At 43.0% G+C, this 18,191-nt stretch overlaps 1 pseudogene; it reads left to right on the top strand.

The window, feature by feature from the left end:
- Positions 1-8,859: 8,859 nt before the first annotated feature.
- LOC100913902 lies at positions 8,860-17,148 on the top strand (annotated as a pseudogene).
- The last annotated feature ends 1,043 nt before the right edge of the window (positions 17,149-18,191 follow it).

Below are 18,191 nucleotides of genomic sequence, written 5' to 3'. Positions count from 1 at the left end.
TTACACAATTTCATACTTGTGCTCCCCAATATAATCATTTCATAAAAAATTTTAATTGTATAAATTAGTATTATGGTGAGGAGACAAAAGAGTCTCCAATGTGTCTACAAAAACATCCTATTGAATTAAGAAATGGAGATATAGAACAGACAACAATCAAACATGCTGAGAACCTTAATTCTCAAGGAAAATCTCATGAAAAAGGATGGTGAAATATTTGGACATAGAAGAACATTCCTATCTTACATGTGTATTTTGACATCTAGGAGTACTGACCTCTTCTCTCTTCTTCTCTATGTATCCATAATCTGAATATTGATATGTTTTAATACTCATGTATCTGTAAATCTATCTATATGTCTATGTCTATCATCTATGTATAAATGAATCTCTCTCTCTCTAGCTTCTCCCATTTAAGTTAGATAGTCACACATATTTTTATTAGCAAGTATCTATTTAGTGTATATAAATATATTATGTTTTCTCTTGTGATTCATGCATAAGATTATTCTTGTATTATCTCTGTATGTTGGCCTACGTGAACATTCATAAAGTCTTTCTATATTCCTATATGAATGATTTGAGTATTCAATTACTCCATATTCCCTATTATAGGTACTTTATTCTTTGCATTACTTATATATGAATGATGATATACTTTGTGCATATATACACTGAAGTCTTCATATATTCTCTCATAGGGAGAGAAGGAGTGGATACTGTGAGGAATATAGAGAAGATATAGAAGAACTCATCACTGAATAGAGAGAATGTAAACACACACAAATATATATATATATATATATATATATATACATATGCACATCACAACATATATATGACATATATGTATGTACATATAGATAAAGAGAGAGTTTATATATATGTGATATGAATAGTATATGAATATATACAGTCTTCATATATGTGAGTTGTCATATATGACATATTCATTGACATGATTATGAATTTATACTTTCTAGGGGGAGAGAATGTAGTCATGTTAATGACTACACTTGGATAAATAAAAAGAATATATATAAATGAAATATATCAAATTCTTTCCTTTCATTATAGAATTATAGGAAGAGATCTTCTGCACTCAGGTTGATGAATGTAAAGAGAAAATGGAAGATATATTGGCTGTGAATATGCAGAGGAAATATTTCAGTCCTCACGGATGAGAATGCACATAGACCAGGAGATTTGAGGAGAGGAACAGAGGGCTGTCTGCACAGTCAGTGGGCATCAGCCCTCTCCCTCCCTGCCTGTCTCCTGCCTTGACAACAGTCAGGAACCTCCTTCTCCTCCCCGAAGCTAGAACCACCTGTAGTGGCAGTGGGAGTGAGGAAATGAGCCTAAGCATGCATGGGGGTGAGGGGTAGGATGCTGATTTTAGGGAGAGGAGTCAGTGCAATGTCTGGTAAGGGTCAGTGTTGGGGTTTGGGAGACTTTCTGCATGGCCCAGGTGGGCACTGATGTCACAGTCACTGGCCCTCAGTGGGGGCTCCACCTTGCCCAGACTCCTTCTCTCAGCTTGACTGGTGGCTCCCTGAGGACCCCAAAGGCTGGGTGTGAATATCTGAGAAGTGAGAAAGATGTCAAGGGACCCACCCAGAGCATCCCGCCCCCCCATCCACTGCAGCACAGGCTCCTGGCTATGTAGACAAGAGCCCAGAAACATAAGCCCCAGAGCCTAGGATTTCTGCCCATGGTAGGGAAATGGTCCCCAAATGGTCTCTACCAAGATCTTGTCCTTCCACCCCCTGGAATCTGAGATGGAATAGACAGTGTGAGATGGAGGTGAGACCAACTCAAGGGCTGTAGGGGAGAAAATATGAGGAGGAACAGGTCAGTACTTCAGCAAAGAAGTCCATTTATTGATCGGAGGGTAAGGGTTTTTATATCTTTAGACATAATCCTAATAAGCCACTTTCTCATAAGAATTTCTCATTGGCAGTTTCCTAGCTTCCTTGTTATTAAAACCAAAAAATAATTTGGTTCTCAAGAGACAGAATGGAATATGAAATAAAGGAAAAGAGCCTCCCCTATTTCAATCAGAGCACTATTTGAACATTTTCCTGGGGTTTGGAGGTGACAACCTGGGCAAGGTTTCTGTTTCCTGCACTCAGAGAACTCCTGGCTTAGTGAATATAAAGGTGTGTCTTGGACGTGTCCCATATGGTAGTGGTGGCAAAGCCTTGGCCAAAGGAGACAAGCTCTGGAGAGGCAGGAGTCAAGATCTGCTTAGTGGAGGTAGGCTGGGTGGCAGGTGGACTTTCAGTGATGGGAAGGAAGGTGCATATCAGCAACAGAACAGAGGCTGTAGAAGGGGGCTCTGGAAATCAGAGAGGGAAAGGAAGTTGAAATGCAATGTCAGAGAAACTGAGACAATTAATATTTTAACTGTAGAAAATTTAGACTAGCAAAACCATACTAGCCATAGCCAGCTGACTGGATTGGACTCTTGTCTCAAAGCATCCAGCATCCATCAATTAATTCCAGAAACTTTTATAGGGCTCCAGTTATCAGGGAAACAAAGGCAAGGGGGGGGCAGAGTACTGGGTGAGTGGAAATTGCAGGAAAGGACCATAAATTCTGATAAGTTGGGAATAAAGAAGGTGGTCAAGCAGGAGCCAAAGTCTGGACCAGGAGAGATACCCAAGTATTTGAGATAAGCCAACTGGAGATTTATGACTCTTTGGAATGTGAGAATGGCCAGAGATCCGCAGCACTAATTCTCCCAGTCCTAATGGCCAGGAAGGGGGGTGGCTCCCAGGGAAACTGAGGCAGAATAATTCAGAGAAACTGAAGCCGGGAAATTGAGGTATTACAATTCAGGGAAATTGAGGCATTACATGAATAACCTGTTGACCAGAGATCATGTGCCCTTTCATTTTCTACCCTAGGTACTTCAGTGGGGTTTTGCCCACAAGAGGAAGAGGGCTTCTTTCTCAATATGCACAGATCAGCTTCATGGGCATCTAGCACTAAGGTTATCCCCCTGCTGCCAATAGCCTGAAGAGGCAATAGCCTGAAGAGCAGCAGCCAAATTCACTTTGATTGTCAAAGTGAGACCACCAATACAGCAGAGCAACTCTCCCCAGATGGCAAGTAATACAATATATGTTAAACATGTTAAAATATAATAAATCCAATCATATCCCCTTTTGTATATTATTTAATATAAATGAGTTCCTCCATATTTTCTCCATATTCACATATATGTGAACAATCATGTATATGGTGCATTTCAATATACTATCTGGTCTTTTGTGAATCACATATATGATTTTTCTTTTTTTTATTATAGCTTTTTATTAACAAAACATATGCATGGGTAATTTTTCAACATTGACCCTTGCAAAAACTTCTGCTACAACTTTTCCCCTCCTTCCCTCCACCCCCTCCCCTAGATGGCAGGTAGTCCTATACATGCTAAATATGTTAAAGTAACATATATAATTTTTCATGTATTCTATATGTGTTTGCATATCTGAATACTCATATAGTCTTTCTATATTACTATACTAGTACTTCATTTATATGTGCTCATTCACTCCATATTTCTATACGTTCAAATCCAGTCTCAGACAGGAACACTCATTCAGTTAATACTTTTGTATGAACCGGTACTCTTGTTCTCAGTTTATATTGCTATATATAAGAAGTACTGATATCTTCTCTGTGTATATGGACTAGAGTCTTTATACATTCTCTGATGGGGAGAGAAGCACTAGAATATTTACAGGTATATGGAGAAAATTTAGGAGATCTCTCATCAGTGAAATTAGCAAGAGAATATAAGCATACATACACATATATAAAAAGAGAGACTATAGATACTCATCTAGATGAATAGAGAGTAAATGTGTGAGTATACATATACAAAGAATAAAAATATTACCAATATTTGTGTGAAGATAGAATGTAAAACACAAATTTATAGAAAGACTAAATCTTCATTGGAATGAAGAGAAAGAATCTGAATACTTATATATGATTGAATATATTTTCTCTCTTCAAGTGTATAAGTTGTATATTCTCTATTCATTTACACAAATATGATTTATACTCTATAAGAGACTATAGACATATAGAAGAATATTCATAGATGAATATATATGTAGATATAAGTGAAATATATTTCTTTCCTCTATATAGGATTAAATAATTATATATATGTATATAAAATCCCATATACACCATTATAGAGACAGTCTTTCTGTACTCATAAAGAGGAAGAGACACAGAGAGAGAGAGAGAGAGAGAGAGAAAATGGAGTATTACTCCATTATATGGGTGATATTTGAGGAAAGAAGGAAATATTTGAGCCCTCATGGATAAGAGTATGGAAAGCCCACGGGTTCTGAGGAGTGGGACAGAAGGCCCTTTGGGGAGACAGCAGGGGGTCGCTCTGAGGAGACAGCAGGGGGCTGCTGGGCATCAATCTGGTCCCTGAAGTCTTCTCCCTCTCCATGGCAGCTTAGCCACTTGTAGCCCCAATGTGAGCGGGGAAATGAACCCAAGAAGGTCTTGGGGAGAAAAAAAAAACATGATTAGGAGAAGGGGTGGGGGAGGGGGGAATGACCCTGAAAGGCAACTTGGAGGAGGGATATTGACTGCAGGAAGACAGGTCAGTGGAATGTCTGTTGGGGTCAGTGGGGGATGGAGGGAAGTTCTGAGTAGGGGGACTGTCTCTCTCAGGTGGGTGCTGTTGTCACTGACTACTGGCACTCAGCAGGGGGTCCACCTTTTCCAGAATTAGCTCCCCTTTTTTTGCTGGCTTCCTGAAAACTCTGAGGGCTGGGAGTGCATATCTCAGAGTAGTAGAATCATAGAAATGTTTTTTCAACCAAAAATAAAATAAAATAAAATAAATTCGAGCCCCTTCTCTGAGAGTTCCATCACCAGTAACAAGTAGGCCTCCAGGAGGCTCCTCTGTCCCTTCCCTCCCTCCCCACCCCTGGGGGCTAATTTTACCTGCTCCTGGGTCCCCTGCCCTCCTCTTTCCCTCCAGGGGCTGGGCCCTGACAGCCCGATTATTTTACTTTGAAGCCAGGTGAGAAGGATGGAGAAAAAGAGAGGGAGGGAGAGGGGAGGAGCAGGACAATTATAAGCCCCAACACCCCCCCTCCCCCATTCATCCATCCCTCCTTAAAACTCAGTGGACTCTGGTGCCCAAGGGGGAATTCAGGCTGGGATCAGCATCACTACCCTTCTCCCACCTTTGCCCACTCCTGTCCTATCTGATCCAGTTCCTTCCTAACTAAAGACAACCGGCCCAGGACAGCTGGTCACCTCTCCTCCCCCATCCTCCTCCCCCTCCCCCCCAACTCTTCTGCATAACAAGAGGAGCAGAAATGGGTGCTTGAGGTGCAGCCATGTCCCCGTCTCCAGTGTCCACAGCTCTCCATGGCATTCTCCCTGAACTTCCTGGTGCTGGGGACTTTTTCTTGGATATCCTGATCAGAATTTGGTCTGGTGTGTTTGCTAGGCCTTTGTGGAAGAGGCCTGATGGTGGTGATATGCTGTCCTTCTCCCTGCTACTTGACCATCTTGACTGCCTCCTTGAAATATTTGAATTATTAAATATTATTTCTTCAAAGTATGGATACTTTTAAAACTATACTGTATACACCTTTAGAAAAAATAAAACACCACAGTGAGTATGAACACAATCACATTAAATTAAAATTTCAACCTCCTCCTCCTCTAACTGATTGAAAAGGCAGGGTTTCTTTACAATGTCCAGTCTTGTGTTTGAAGTATTTCAATGACTGGACTAGGATGGCACAGACTCATGTGCTGTGAAGTGATCAGGTTGAACTGGTGGTGTTGCTGGGAATGCACCACCATCCTGAGAATCCTCTCCATAGCAATGTGTCTATAGTTCCTGCCCAAGCAGACATATCAATCCAGAGACAGGTAATATATCAGAAACATAGAAGGAATCTTTGTTGACAATGCAAGTTAATGCTTTTACAGCTTATTATCTATCTCACTGGTTCTTCTGGGGGAAAATGCCCTTCGATCACAAAAATAAGACCTTTCCTGTAAGAATTCAGTCTGGAAGGGCTCCTTTGTACAGGCAAGTACACTCTCTTTCAAACATTTTATTCATTGTTACTTGATGGTCAATCACAGAATTTGATTTCAGAAGCCTGGATGTATTTGATGTCTGCTTGGACAGGAACTATTAACACATGGCTATTGAGAGGATCCTCAGGATGGTGCATTTCCAGAAACACCACCAATTCAACCTGATCACTTCACAGCACATGAGCCTTTGCCATTCAAGTCCAGTCATTGAAATACTTTAAACACAAGATTCTGAATACTGTAAGAAAACCCTGCCTTTTCAAGCAGTTGAAGGACAAAGAGGAGGAGAAAGAGGAGCAGGAGCAGCAACAGGAGGAAATGGATGACAATATTGAATATATATATATATATATATATATATATATATATATATATATACAAAGTACTTTTGGAGATGATGTGGAGGGCAGCACTGCTAGGTGGGGGTAATGTAAATTATGTCCCTCTTGGCTTTTGGGGAGCAATGGGGGTAAACTCTGAAAAACTCTCCTCTGGGAAAGGCCCACCTCAGGGAATCAAGATAAGTGGTTTCAATCTGTTATTTTGATGGTGACTAGCTGCATCCTCTATTTAGTAGCTGGATCCTCTTTTGAGTAGCTGCACCCTCTATTGAGCGGAAAATTAGTCCAGGACCACTCCTAGTAGCTTGAACTTAAGTGGTCTCATTCAAGTGGAAATCTAGGCCTGGGAGCACCGACAACATTGAAGGTATCTCATTCAATAGAAGCTCCGGTGTCAGATTTCTTACAAAAAGACAATTTTAAAGTCCTAATCTTTGCAGAAGTCCAAAGTAGGAATTATGCTTTGCCAAGGGACCTCTCCTCTTGGGACAGCTAGGACTCTTGCCTGCTTGTGAAGACATTCTCTTCTCAGTGACAACCTTTTGTTATTTCTCTGCTGGGACCTCTTGCCACTCAGAAGTCTGTCCTCCTAGCAAAGCTGGCTTCTCAGCTAACAATAAACTTCCCTTTTGTCAGATTTTTCTGGTTCGTGAATTCTTTCATGTTGGACTTGTGTCTCTGACCAAAGGGGATTTCCAACAACTCTTTTCACTGGCACTAACCACATCAGGGGGATTCTTGAAGATGGTCCTTCAGCTGAACCTTAAAGGAAGTTGGGGGTTGCAAGAGGTGGGAAGAGGCTTCCAGGCCCAAGGGACAGCACGTGGGGAGGTAGAGATGGTACATGGAATGTACCACACAGGGATGGGAAAGTAGGCCAGCCTGGTTGGAGCATGATGGACTGTGTGCAGGAGAGGCTGGGCTAGGGAGCCAGTCTGGAAAGGGAGGCCCAATTGAGCCTGTGAAGGGCTCTCAGAGTCCAACAGTACCACGTCCATTGGATCTTAAAGGGGAGGGAGGGAGTGAAACTTCTTAGGCAGCCAATGGGCCAGTGGTTGTGATGCAGTGTTGAGATCCACTATGCTTGGAGACGCAGTTCCAAATGCGAAAGAATTCCCATTCCTGAACCTCAAAATCAGTGGCAAAAAGGAAGGTTTATTTTTTCACTAAGAAGTTCTCTCTTAGTGGACAAATCTCTTAATGAGATTTGCAGAGAATGTGTTAACAGCAACCTATTTTATGGGCCAATTTTGGGGCTGGAGGCAGTTTGAACTGATTATCAGACCAAGATCTCCCAAATGAATGAAATCACTTTGAAGGCTTCCCCCCCCCCCCCAGAATTTGGAGTTTCCTGAATGGGGATCTGCTACACAAAAGATCAATGGGGGGTGATGTGCCCCAGATTTCTAATTGAATGATGCTGCTTGTTTTAGAAAAAGGCCCTTCTGGAAAATATGGAGTCTGTGAGACCCCGAATCTCCCTTCTTTTACAGATCAAAGGAGACACAGTTTCAGAGTTCACTGGCATCATTTGGATAAAGGTAAAGAAGGAGTACAGGAAGACCCCCCCCCTCATTACCCCCATAATGAGGCCATGGTACTGGCCCTTGACACTGGAGTAGGGAGCTCAGGGGTGGAGTAAGAGAAGATGGGTGAGAAATGGGAGACCCAGCACCAAGAAGAGCCAGATATTTGGGGGCAGGAGAACTCAAGGATGAGAGACCTTAGTGACTGGAGAGAGGCAATGCTCCCAACAGAGAGAGGAAAATGGAGGGGGGGAGGGAGTTAGGGGAAAAATAAGGAGGAAGTCTGAGAAGTAAATGGGACATTTTTTGGAGATGCCAGTCATTTGTAGACAGACTGGCAGAGAGAGACAGGGACAGACCCAGAGACTGGCAGACTGAGGAAGGACTGGAGGGGCTTAGCAGACTGCAGAGAGTCTGGACATTGAGATCTGGAATGATCAGGGAGCCCATGGGAGCTGACAAGGGGAAGGAGGAGGGAGAGAGCAGCTGGGGCCCAAGGGACAGACAGATAGACAGAGGGCCTCCAGGATACTTTTTGGTCCCCTCGAGGCCACACGGGGGGGAGGGGAGAAGAGGAGGAAGCGGGGGGGGGGGGGGGGGAGCAAGACAAAAAATGGTAGCGGAGGTTAGGCCAAAGCGCAGGCGCACATTAGTGCTACCCTCAGCCCCACCGCCTTTTTCTTTGTCTCGGTCGGTTGGTCTTTCTCCAGCCCCTCGCCTCCTTCTCTCCTTTCTCCCCCACCCTGGTGCTACGCAGGCGCAGAAGGAGCGCGGCTGCAGATCTGCGGCAAACAGGGCCGTATCGCGGTGGAGAAGTTTTTGCGCAGGCGTACGCCGGTACTCGGGCTCCCTCCTCTTCCCCTCCGCCTCCCGCCCAGTCTTTGCTCAGGCGCTGAAGGAGCTTGGCTGCGGATCTATTGCGGCAGATTGAAGGTGGGGTCGGGCAGTGAAGTATCTGCGCAGACTCACACCAGCGCTCCCCCCAATCCATTTCTACCAGGCTACACGCAGACGCAGAAGGAAAGCTACTGCGGCCGACGGAGGGCGAGGATGTAGCGGGGAAACTGATACGCAGGCGCAGTCCAGCAATCTCGCCCCTCTTCCTTCTCCCCAGGCCCTGCGCAGGCGCAGGAAGGGGCTTGTGTTGGCTTTGCTGTCAGAGATTGGGGCTGGCCTCAATTCTGCTGGTGGTCGGTGGCTGAGTGCTGAGGGTATTCATCCACCGCAGAGGGTGTGGGAGGCAGGGCCCCGGGTTCGCGTGGTCTTGACTGGGAAAGGGTCTGCTAGGAGGCGAAGGGGGGGAGGGGGGGGACAGAGCTCCCGTTAACCATTGCCGCCGCCGCCGCTTCTGCGATCTTGGCGTTCGCGGCCCCCCCTTCCCCCTCCCCCACCCCCCGCTCCCGCTGCCGCCGCCACCTCTGCTGGACCTTAGCGTTCGCCCCCATCCCCCCTCGGTGCTTGCCGCCTCTGCAGGGGTTTGCGACCCCACCCCCTTCGGTGCTAGCCGCCTCCGTGGCGGCTTGGCGGTCGCTGTCCTTCCCCCCCCCGCCCCCCCTCGTTGCCGCCGCCGCCTCTGTCGGGGTTTGGCGTTAGCGGCTCCCTCCCTTCCCCCGTTGCCGCCGCCTGCGCCGCGGCTTGACTTTCGGGGTCCCCAGTTGCGCCGCCGCTCGTGCCGGACTTTGTCGTTCTCGGACTCATCGCATCTGCGCCTCCCTGAGCCGCCGCCGGGCTCTGAGGTAGGTCCGAACTTGGCCGTGCCGGACTCGAAAAGCAAGCGGGGGTGGGGGGTGGGAGTGAGGGGGGAAAGAGATGGCTTGGAGAGTCTGAGTGGACTGAATAGGGCCGAATAGAGGGGGCGAGAGGGGGTAAGTAGTGGCGCTTTGGGCGGCTTTGAGCAGCCTTGGGGAGCAGAAGGAAAGAGTAGAAGTGACTCGGGGAAGGCTCCTGTGTCGGGGACGGAATGGCTAAGAGAAAAGAGGACGATTTCCCCTCAGCTTCAGATATGAAAAGGGCCAGACCGGGGCCAGCGCCGGGGCCAGGGTCAGGGGGAGAGGGGAGCTCAGAAGAGGAGCCAGAGCGGGCTCCCCCCCAGAATCTGTCCCTTGGAAGTTCTACTTCTCATTCGGTCTCTGGGGAATTTGGGGTCATTGAAAGTATTCAGCTTGAAAACTTTATGGGCTATACCATGCTCGGACCTGTGAAATTTGGGTCTAATGTCAATTTTATGGTGGGAAACAGTGGGAAGAATGCATTGTTGACTGCTCTCGTGGTTGGTCTTGGTGGAAAATCGTTAGGATCGTCTTTGAAAGAGTTTATAAAAGAAGGAGAGGAGTCAGCCAACATATTGATCAAGTTAAGGAACAGAGGGGACTATGCTTTTAAATCCGATCTTTACGGGGACTCGATAACTGTGCACCAGCACATCAGTGTGGATGGGAGTGCAAGTTATGAGCTAAAGAGCCATTCAGGAAGCGTGGTTTCTTCTAAGAAAGAGGATCTTATTGCCATTCTTGAACGTTTTAAGATACAGGTAGATAATCCGGTGTCTGTTTTACGGGAAGAGTTGAGCAGGCAGTTAATGGATACCAGAAATGATGGTGACAGATATAAATTGTTTATGAAAGCAACTGAGCTTGAACAGATGAGGGAAGACTACTCACAAATTATGGAGAGAAAAGCCCGAAACCAGCATCAGATAGAACAAGGGGAAGAGCAGCTTGAGGAGCTCAAACGGCAGGGCATAGAAATAGAAGAGCATTTTCAGAATATGGTTACCTTGAGGAAAAAATTGGAGGACTTGAAAAACGAAATGGCTTGGGCGCTAGTGAATAAAACTGAACGAGAAATTGATAACATGATTGGTAATATAAATATTGGAGATCAGCGTACTGTCATACTAAATCAGGAATTAGAGGCTTCAAAGATCAAATTTAGTGAAGCAGAAAAGAAGTACAGAACCATTCATGAGAACATGCAGAAGTTAACTGAAGAAGCTGCCGAATTAGAGCCCCAGTGCATTCAAGCTAATGACGATGCCATGAGAACAGACAGGGCCTATTGTCAGGCAGAGGCTTTCTATAATTATTCGGAAAATGAATTTAACAAACTAGACAAAGTTTCAGAGCAGCTTCATAACCAAATTGATGAAATGAAAAAGAGCTTAGAACTAGCAGAATTGGAAAAACAGAACAAAATTTCCATGTTGAAGGAAAAGATTAGAAACTTTAAGGATCAGGAAGATACACTTGTTGAAGAAATAAAACATCTTCATCAAGCTATAGAAAAAGATGATAAAGAGCATTCTCAAATCAGAGAACAAGAATCCTATATGCAACAAATACTGAATGATGAACAAAGACAGCTAGACCAGTTGAAAGACTGTAAATCTGAGCCACTAAAACGATTTGGACCCCAGATTCCAGCCCTTCTTGAGGCTATAGAAGATGCCTATAGACAAGGGCTTTTTACTTACAAACCTATAGGCCCACTGGGAGCCTGTATCCGTGTTCGGGACCCTGAATTTGCTTTGGCTATTGAGTCCTGCTTAAAGGGCCTTCTTCTTGCCTTTTTTTGTGACAACCACAATGATGAGCAAATCCTTCAGGGGCTGATGAAAAAGTTTTATCCATCAGGCTCTTCACGACCACAGATAATCATTTCAGCATTTAATTGCGAGGTTTATGATGTAACAAATAGAATGGCTTATCACCCAGAATTTCCAACAGTTCTCGCTGCTTTAGAAATAGACAATGCAGTGGTGGTGAATACTTTGATTGACATGAGGGGCGTAGAATCAGTACTGCTTATTAAAAGCAAGTCTTTGGCTTGCACTGTGATGCAGGCTCAGAGACCCCCCAAGAACTGCATCAAAGTTTTAACTGCCGATGGTGACCATGTATTTGAACGACACTATTATTCATGTGAAGAATTGAGACCAGTTTACTTGGGTGATATAGAAATGGAAATAAGTAATTTGGAGAAAGCTGTGGAAAATAAAATAGAACAGTTGTCAGCATTTCAGGAACATGTCTGTTCACTTGAAAAAGATGTCAGAAAGAATAGAGAAACTATTGATAGTCATTATCAAGATTTAAAAGAGATAAAGGTTAAAGTAATAAGCTTCACTTCAGAAATAAAAGATCTTGAGGATGAAGAGCAAAACCAGTCGATAGATATCTCAATTCTGGAAGAAGAAGCTCAAGAAATTAAAGAAGAGATGAAAGAGGTTGAAGAAAAGATGAAAATTCGAAGGGAAGAGATGGAGAAATTAAGGCAACCCAAAATAGACGCTGAACAGAGACATGAAGAGCTTAAGTTGAAATATAAACACATGTCAGAATTAGTAGAGTCCATTAGAGCAGAGCGAAACCGGGCTGCTTTAGAAGTGGACACCCAACACCAATCCATGCTGCATTATGAAAATAGGCTCAAACAACACCTAGATTCCCTCCAAGTGAAAAAAGAAGAGCTGGCCATGAAAGAAAGAGACCTTGAGAGGGAGACTGCTCAAGCCAAATATATCTGCCCAGAGCGTAAAGAAGTTACACACACTGCTTCTGTTCTTGACAGAGAAATTAATCTCTTAAGACAGAGAATTCAATCTGAAAACTACACTCACAGGAGCCGAGAAGATATAATGAGACAGTACCAAGAAGCAAAAGAAAGATATCTGGACCTAGATAATAAAGTGAAGAATTTGAAAAAGCTGATTAAAACAATGGAGGACATATCGAAACAGAGATATGAAGCATATCAGAAACGCAGAAGGAATCTTTCTATACAAGGTAAATTGTACTTTGACAGCTTACTATCTCAGTGGTCCTTCCATGGGGGGATTCACTTTGATCACACCAATGAGACACTTTCTGTTATGTTCAATCGTGGAGATTCTGGCTTCAATGACTTGCGAACCTCATCAGGAGAACGACATTACTTTTCAAACTTCTTGCTCATTGTTACTCTGTGGTCCATCACAGAATCTCCCTTCAGATGCCTGGATACATTTGATGTCTGCTTGGACAGTGACCATAGAAAAATTGCCATGGACATGATCCTCAGGATAGCTCATTCCCAGGAACACCTGCAGTTCATCTTGATCACTCCACAATATATGAACTCTCTTCTGCCGAATTCGCTAATTGAAATACTCCAAATTCCAGACCCTGAAAGAGATGGGGCAACCCAGTCTTCCAAAGCAGTCAGTGCAGAAGAAGAAGATTGAATTTTTAATTTAATGTGATTGTGCTGTCTGCTCATTGTGGTGTTTTATATTTTTTTTCTCAAAGTGTCTGCAGTGTAGTGTGAAAAATCTCCCTACTTTGAAGAAATAATGTTTAATAATTATAAGTATTTTAGAGAGGCAGTCAAAGATGATGGAGTAACAAGAAGAAATACAGCATAACTCCTCCACCAGGACTCCTCCACAAAGATCTAGAAAATACACCAAACCAAATTCTGACCAGGAAATCCAAGAAAAAGTCACCAGCACTGGGCAGCTGAAGAAGAAAGAGATCTGTGGACATTGGGGATGGGGACTTTCCAGGAGCATTTACAGCACCCAGGGAGTGAAAGAAACTCGAGACTGGGCACCTGGGCAGGAAGCACCAGGTGAAATGAGAATAAGTTTGTTGCCCGTGACATAACTGACTCCATTTTTTATTGATATAATGTTTTGTGTTGAAGTGGTTTGGTGTTTGTTTTTCATAACTTGTTTTTTCGATATTAAATAAGTTTATGTGTAGTATAGGTTGTTAAACAATGTTTGTGTTTATAAACAACTGATAAAACATATGGGATGCCCATATATGACAACCCACCAATGGGGAAATTTTATAAGCAACCTCACCATTAACTTATGTCATAAGGTATCAATGAAATCAATTGATAAACAAATTACTTCACCAGCCACCAAACTTGGGTCAAACCAGCTAAAAGTCCGTACTTAGACCTATGAGAACCCACTGGAGGCCCCAAGTCTTCAGCCTGCTCTTGGGTTGAGACTGAGCCTGGCTCCTGAGAGCCAACTTGAGACTCAGACACCCACATCTTGTTTGCTTGAAAACATTGCTAATCGACTGACAGGGATTTGCAGACTTGCCAGCCAACCACCACATCCGGAGACAGACAACTTCCATCTGGGCTGTGAGAAGGAACTTTTTCATTGAATACCGGTTCGAGACATACTAAGTGGCAAGCCCTAAGAAATCAAGTAAGTGGTTTGTTCATACTGGAGTTAATGGGTGGGTTTGTTTTTTGCCTAGAAAGTAATGTAAACGGCCCCATGGACCCCATATGGCCTTCATTTCTCCTCCTCCCTGGTCCCCCTCCTCTCCATTGTTTTCTGTTAAATTCTTAGGGATCATTTGAACTGAAGTTGAATATCTTTCAACTTCTATCAACTATCAACTTTCAACTATCTTTCAAATGAAGGGAATATCTTTCTCAGCCAGAGGACTAGATTTTGTTCTCAGTACATGAGTAATCGCAGACTCCCCCTCTTGAAGGTCTAACATTGTTAATTGTTAAATGACCGGCCAGTAATGAGAGCAGTCACAGATCTCATTTCTCAGTCCATACTTGAGTGTATGTAGGTTAAGACCTAGATTATTATGTGGAACTTCCACTTATCTTTCCTTCCCACAGGCTACAGAAAAGATGGAAAGACACTTAAGATTAAAGTCAAAAGATACAAAGGCTACTGACTACAAAGCAGTTATTAGAAAAACAGAGAGCTAATTGAATAGCAGGCCAAGGAAAATTCATCCTGAATTGATGGGTGACTTTAAAATTATTGTTCTGCTCCCCACTGTTTTGAAAAAGAAGCAACAAATTCTCACAGAAAGAACTAGAATGTGATGGGGTCAACTCCCCCTCAGACCAGCACCTAGTTCTAGTAGACACCACTGGGGTGGGGAAATAGAATACAATCTGGGTCACAGATGAAATGGTTTCAGATCTCTTGAAGAGAAATTACATACATAGATCTGCTAAGTTTTTTCTTTTTTTTTTTTTCTTTTTAACAGATGTGTATGTGCTGTGATTTCATCATTGGTGCCTTCGTGACTCTACTGCTGCTCATCCTTGCATATCTCATCACATACCCTATCCTGTGTATCACCTCAGAGAACCTTCTTGCAGCCCTTTGCAACTAAGAATGACTTTACCCTCTGGTTGGTTGTTCAGTATCCAGCTGTTACTGTAAATCACAGATGTGAAAGCAGGATACAAAAATACAAACATTGCCAATATGAGAGTGGGAACTGCTACCTACTTAGACACCCCATTGGAAGTAAAGGGGTTACAACCTTTTGATTTGCCAGAGACACAAGAAAACCTCACCCTGATTGCTTACGCATCACTGAGAGGTTGTACAGGCAATCATAGACTTTAGCCATGCCTGGCCTGGAAAACATGATGATGGACATGATAGTGATCACCAGACAGAAAATCATAGGGCATTGGCTTGAAATGAGAAGAAATTAAGAGGCCTTGTAATATGTTCTCATATAGCAATTCCTGGTTTGATCTTCAGAGGACTTGCCATGAGAAAACATATGACAAATGGAAAGACCTATTGTCACTGTATTAAGAACATATTTTAAAATGTGTTAATGCTAAATGTAATATTGATGCTTGTGCGTCCCATATGTTCTAACTCTAAGCGATATAAACATTGAGTGTTTGGAATTGCTATTTGTTTTATATTAGTAGTAATTAACAATATTATTTCTAGACCATCCTAGATGGCTGCTGGGATAGCCAGCAGCCAGAGGTTGGAATGTAGTGAGAATACTTGTTATCTTGATATAATTAACTCCACCATTTTGTGAAGATGTGTTCTTATGTTTGTTTTTTGTAGCTTCTCTTTCAATATTAGGATAAACATATTGTGGTACAAGTTGGTAACAACATGTGTGTGTTCGTAAACAACTGATAAATGTATGTGACCCCCATTTAGGACAGAACATCAATGGGAAAATTTGGTAAACAACCTCACCATTAGCTTGTGTCATCAGATATCAATCTGTGGAAAAGGGAAGAGTTTATGACCAGACCAGAGATAGAGTAGATCATGGGAGGTAAAGTGCATAGTTAAATGCATTTACATTAAGTTAAAGACTGGTGTAGCCAAAATTAGAAGGAAAGCAGGAAACTGGGAAAAAAGTTTACAGCAAATTTCTCTGATAAAGTTTCATTTCTTAAATATATAAGAAATGGAGTGAAATCTGTAAAAAATAAAAGCCATTCCCCAATTGATAAATTGCCAAAGGTTATAAACAAGGAGTTTTTAGGGAAAAAAATCAGTGCTGTCAATAATTATGAAAAAATGCTCTACATCCTTAATAATTGGAGAAATGCAAATTAAAACAAATCTGAGGCACTCTCACACCCATCAGATTTACTAGCATAACAGAAAGTGGAAATGACGGTGCTAAAGGGGAATGTGAGGAAATAAGGATATTAATGCACTGTTGATAGTTATAAATGGTCCAGCCATTCTATAGAATGTTTTGGAATTGTGTCCACAGGGCTATAAAATTATGCATACCCTTTGATCTAGCAATGCCACTACTAGGTCTATACCCCAAGAATTCAAAGAAAAAGTCAAAAGACCAATAATCATGCACCAAAATAGAGCATGTCGTGGCAAAAAATTTTGAAATTTCAGGGTGTCCATCAATTGGGGAATGGCAGAACAAGTTGTGGTATATGATTGTGATGAAATGCTATTGTACTGTAAGGAATGATGAAGGGGATTGTTTCAGAAAAACTTTTATGTCCTGATGCAAAGCGAAGTAACATTGGAGGAGAACATTGTACACAATAACATTGTAATAATAACCAGATGTGAAAGACTTAGCTACTCTTTATCAAGACAATGACCCAAGACAATTCCAAAGGACTTGCGATGAAAAATGTAATCCACTTCCAGAGAACCGATAAACAGTGCAGATTGAAACATATTTTTTCACTATTTTTTTCCTCTTTTCTTCAACATGACTAATGTGGAGCTATGTTTTTTGCATGATTTCATATGTATAATGAGGCAACTCAGTGGGTGGGGGAGGGGGTGGAGGGAGAGAGAGTTGGGGACTGAAGAAAAAAAAATTTAAGAAACAGTTAAATAGTAATGTTTGCATGCTCTTAGTGAATAAAGTTTAATTGTTAGCATCAAAAAATGTAAGTCTAATTTGTGTGTCACACTGGTTAGCATATATAATGGTAAATTAGTTGTACTCCTGCACTGTGCATTACACTGGGGCAGAAAAAGATCCCAGGGGATTCCTGAACTGGTCCAAGGTGCAGGGATAGGTACCATTACTGGCCTGTTCTAGGTCCAACAACAGGGACATCTGTACATTGGGGTGATGGAAATGATTGGTCACTAGCAGACTACTTAGCTTTAGCATGGATCAAGTTCAGGAACAAACAGTACTCCTTTGGCTCCCATGCCGGAGCAGATCAGGGACTCGGTTCTAGTCTCCAGTCCAGGGTGGAAGCCTGTAGTTGAATTAGCAGGGTGGGAATCCCAGACCAAAGAGGAGCTTATAGTTAAGTTGCTGTGAACCTGCAGAGCCTCCTGTCCTAACAGCAACTAGCAGCATTCTCCTGAAACTCAACCAAGGACAACCAGTCATCCCCAAGATGGGTCAGGCGTTTCCAGCACTCAAGACTCTTTTAAAAAGAAGTAAATAAGTGAGCAGACTTTGCCCTGGATCACATCCTTTTAGAAGCACTGAAAGCTTGCAGGTACCCTTGGGGATCCAAATGATGCCTGTTGTTCCCTGAAGCCCTGCAAGCTTTTAATGCTCCTTAAAAGATGCTGTTTAGTCAAGATGGAAGTGGCTATCTTTTCCTTTTTTACTTCAGCTGAAGCATAATAGACTCCTCCATACCGTCATTTTAATTGTGTGTAGCTCACTATATCAGATGTATTCCCCATAAACATCATATTATTACATTTTGGTTTCTAAGCCATTCTGCTGTCCTCTTCCCTTTTGAGAGGTGGGGGTGGGGTAGGTCATCCCATTCACACTCTTAAGTTATGATTGCATTGAGCATCTGTCACCAATCTGCTCCTTTTCCCTTTTTGCTGCCTGGCTCCAGGAATTGAAGCAGTTTCCAGAAATGGCAGTATTAATATAAACTGTGCTGCAGCAGGTGCCACTTGGGGGGAAATGTGGAGCAGGGGGGCGGGTTGGGTGGGATGGCAGGTTGGGGA

The sequence above is a fragment of the Sarcophilus harrisii genome, chromosome X (genome assembly GCF_902635505.1).
Source record: "Sarcophilus harrisii chromosome X, mSarHar1.11, whole genome shotgun sequence".
Classification (NCBI taxonomy): domain Eukaryota; kingdom Metazoa; phylum Chordata; class Mammalia; order Dasyuromorphia; family Dasyuridae; genus Sarcophilus; species Sarcophilus harrisii.
Note: the sequence above shows the minus strand (reverse complement) of the source record. Positions and strands in the feature narration are given on the sequence as shown.